A 4,150-nucleotide genomic window follows, 5' to 3' on the forward strand; every position below is an offset into this window, starting at 1 on the left:
ATACGAGAAAGTTTCTGAATACTGATTTGGGAAAAAAATGGCTGCATAGATTAATGCCGTTTGCACTAAGGATCTATGGCCTGACTGGGATGCAGTAAATGGGAAACTCTAATTTTCTCATCTCAATTTGCTATTTTACTCTTCCTCCAGAGGTTCATACTTACTCTCTGCTTAAACAGGCCCTAAAACCAGACTGGAAATCTGGAGGCTGGTGGGAGGTGAACACTGTGGACTTGCGCTCCCCATGGCTGATGGTGAGGGGTGTTCCCATCATCGACATTTCATGAGAGCTGAACTCAGCTCGTGCAATTGTTGTGTTCCTCAAGGATCCTTTTTTGGGGGTTTTACCAATTAAACAAGCTCACACCGCACAGTCCCCCTCCCACAGCCTCAGCAGCTCTCTGATGCTCGGGGTTTCCAACTTTTGTATCTGCAACAACCCTCAAGCCGAGAAATGGTCCGTGCAGGGGGGAGAGGACCCTGAGCAAAGTGTGCGGCTGATGGGAGGGAAACAGAGACCTGGGTGATGCTCACCCCCACACATCGGCCCTGCTCTGCAACAGCCACTCTTGCCACCCGGTTTGAATTCTCATCTGCAAGGGTTTGGCTGAAACTGGTGCAGCTGGAGACAAATTTCCACGTCCTGGGGAAAAATCTTGCAAGCTGCAATACGAGAAGTCAACCTCTCTGAAAAGGAATCATTTGTCAAGAGATCTTCTAATGCTAAAGTCATATTTCTACATGCTTGCAGCAAGTCAAAGATAAATAAATTAAGTATAACAACTAGGCAATTAAACAATGCCCAGATAAAGATGGAAACGGGCAGGATGCCAAGGAACAGGCAGTTGGGTGATGCTAATTTTGCGATACATTGCATTTTATACTATTTCTTTCTCATTACACATGTCAGATCACTCTCACTGGCCTGTCACATCCCCAGTCCCCCAATGGCACTAATGGACAGGAGGAGAATGAGCTGACGATGAGACGAGGGGCAGGTGCAGTGCCTTCTTCTCACACTATGGCCAGTGTTTTCCTTTGCTGCTCAAGGACACTAAGGTCAGTTCCAAAGTTTTTGTTTCTCGAAGAATTAACCCCTTAACTTCCAAATCTTTTACTGGATATAAAACCCACCTCAAAAAACAGGGAGGTTTAAGCAGGAAGATGTATTTAAGCAGGAAGATGTACATACAGGCATGAAGCAGAGGTTTCAGGCTGCCCTGGCATCCTATGGAGCAGACAGCACAGATGTGCTTCTTGTGCTTTCATCTGCATGGACCATCCCTGGGTCATTGCCACACTGTGCACGAGCACCCTCTGCCACAGGGGAATTGCAGGGACCTGGAGGCAATGCCCACACTCAGATTTTCGAATTACCCAAGTTATTATCAAGTTATCCAAAAGAGTAAATGGCTTAATGATGTGTTTTGGAAAAAGCAGCATCAGCCTTGGAGGAGATTGCAGATATCAAGCAATCTGATTATTTAACTAGAGATCTGATCTGCCTTGGATGACAAAATAGTTTGCCCTGGATATAACTTGTCCTTCCATGACATTTGCAAACCTGTGCCTAAACCCTCTCTGCCAGTCGGTCACCCTTTCAGCTCTGCTTTTCAGCCCTGTTGTGGGCACTGCTGGTGGCACCAAGCCAGCCTGGCACAGAACACGTGGTGCTAAAGGAACTTTGAGAAGGGCATGGAAGCAGCAACCCTTCGCTCACCCTGTATTGAGGGTTGTTTCCCACGCAGGACAAAGGCAATGACCTAAGGGCAACAGCTGTCCATAACAGCACACACCCATCCCTTTTCTGCAGCAGCCAAGGATGTTATTTCTGGTCCCAGCCTGTGGACCTCCATTCAAAAGGTGGTTGAGCCATTAGACAACACAAGCAGGTTTTCTAGTTCTGATTTCATCAAGAGCTTCACAGAAGCAACAAATTTCAGGCAGAAACTTTGTCTGTGTTCAGCTGCTGATGACAGACTCTGACTGACAGTGCTTGACAAGCTGACCAACATGCCCAAGAGAAGCATCTCCTTAAACTTCTCCAGTGGCCAGATAATTTCCTCCTGGGTCTAGCCCTTTGCAAAAGCATCCCTCCTTCCCAAAGTCTGATGTTCAAAGGGGATAAAGAAACAGCCACTGCAAGCAGCCAGCACAACATGGAGCTGGGGGCACCATGGGCAGCCCCAACCACCACCGGGAAATCCAGGCAGCCCAGTGCTGGGCTTGGAAAGGGTTATTCTTCACAGAGGAAAAGGAATATTTCAAACTGCAAAACTTCCTTTGACAGGGTTGTCTTTTAATTACCCTGTGGAATGATAAAATCCCAGCACTGAAAATGTGTCTTTACAAAGCTCTAGCTGGAGTAATTAGTCCCATGCCTGGCTCTCCTGAGAGATTACTGCTGCCTTCTTTTCAGATTACTTACCCAAATAGAAGTGGAATCATTGCTATGTTTGACAGTGAGATATAAAATATCAGATAAAGCTGTTAAAATACTGTTTCACACGCTGTGTTTCTGCAGAGTAAGGAAGCATCTGCTCTCTCAGTATCTACAGCAGAGCCGAGCAAAAAATTCACAGCTAAGGGCTGAAACGGTGAATGTCTCTTCTTTTTTTATTCCTGGTTATTTCTTTAAAGATCCAAGTAATCCAGGATTTAGTCATTACTCAAACAACTCCAACAACATCATTTGCAGCTTGTGTCCATTTTAAGGCTTGAACATGCTCATGGTGTTTTAGGTCTGATGAGTCCTCTGCTATGATCTGAGCAACTCAGCTGGAATACTCCTGTGACAAAGGCAAAGTTACTCAGCGGTAGCACTGAAACCTGAAAAAAACAAGTTTTGTACCACCATGTGGACATACCAGGTGGAAACCTCTGTAAAAGCATCTCACTTTGTGTACAGAGGTGCTTACAGGGGATGCAAAATGTAGGTAGTGTCCCTCCTCTTATATACTTCTTGGTGTGAGCTCACAAGGAAGTTTCTCATTACATATGGCATAGATTTGCAGTGAAATTTCCCATAAAGAAGTTATGGTTGCTATTTATTACTCTCTGGAAAAAGGAATCTTTGGGAATTAAAGCCCTTGCTACACTATGGCAGGCTCTTAAGGTTACAGTGCTCAAAAAATGCGTTACTGACAATCCTCATCAGTCGTCAAGCTGTTGTACAGACCGTACCCTGGTTATCTCGTGCTTTCCTTACCCACAGGGTAAATATATACCCATGTATGACTATTTCCTAGGCTTGGTGTAAATGGTGTCCCCACTGCAGGCAGATTTTGTGTCTCAGTGACTTCTAATATAACCCAGCATGGCAATGGAGCCATCCCCTGGGTCACCAGGGAGGTGCAGATTGCTCAGGCAGCTCAACTAGGATGAGGAACCACCAACTCTCCTGTCCCTGGGGAAATTAAAATCATCCTAACACCTTCCAAGAATGAACTTTATGGGTCAGAGTTGTGCTCTGAAGGTCTCTAGTCAAGCCTACGTGTTCCAGTACGGAACAAGTTCCTCGGGTCTTGTTCAGTCAAGTTCTGAGTATCTCCAGGAATAGACTCCACAGTTTCCCTGAGCCCCAGATCCAGTATTTCACCACTATTTGGTGATAAAATTATTAAGGGGAACTACCCTTGCCCTTGTCCTCCCGCTGTGTGCTCCAGGAAGAGCCTCGCCCCACCTGCCATCCCATCTGCTCCTCCCCAGGCAGCAATTAAATTCTCCCCTCACCTTCTCTCTGTCCCTCAGCCTCCCTTCTCCATCCCACACTCCATCCCTGCCCACCTTGGCAGCCTTTGCTGGACCTGCTCCAGCAGACCAGCACCTTCCTTGTCCTGGGGAGCCCCAAAACAAGCACAATATGAAACACAACTGGTTTCCCACACCGGGAGTCGAACCCGGGCTGCCTGGGTGAAAACCAGGAATCCTGACCGCTGGACCATGTGGGACCACAGCTTCCACTGCCACCTGCCTGGCTCTGGACCTGCAGGGACAGTCCTGCTCCTGGGTTTGTGCACCTACAGCCATCCCCAGCATCACCCCATCCTTTTCTTTCCTGCTGCATCCCACAGCTTGGAGGGGAAAAACCCCGCCATGTGAAAAAAGGCAACAGCCTGAGCTCTTTGATCCAGCTGGGGATTCTCCATCC

General features: G+C 47.2%; 1 non-coding gene across 1 annotated transcript; it reads right to left on the reverse strand.

Moving 5' to 3' along the window:
- Nucleotides 1-3,878: 3,878 nt before the first annotated feature.
- TRNAE-UUC (transfer RNA glutamic acid (anticodon UUC)) lies at nucleotides 3,879-3,950 on the reverse strand. Its single transcript has one exon. It is a non-coding gene; the product is annotated as a tRNA-Glu (tRNA).
- Between the last annotated feature and the right edge of the window lie 200 nt (nucleotides 3,951-4,150).

The sequence above is a fragment of the Columba livia genome, chromosome 16 (assembly GCF_036013475.1).
Source record: "Columba livia isolate bColLiv1 breed racing homer chromosome 16, bColLiv1.pat.W.v2, whole genome shotgun sequence".
NCBI lineage: Eukaryota > Metazoa > Chordata > Aves > Columbiformes > Columbidae > Columba > Columba livia.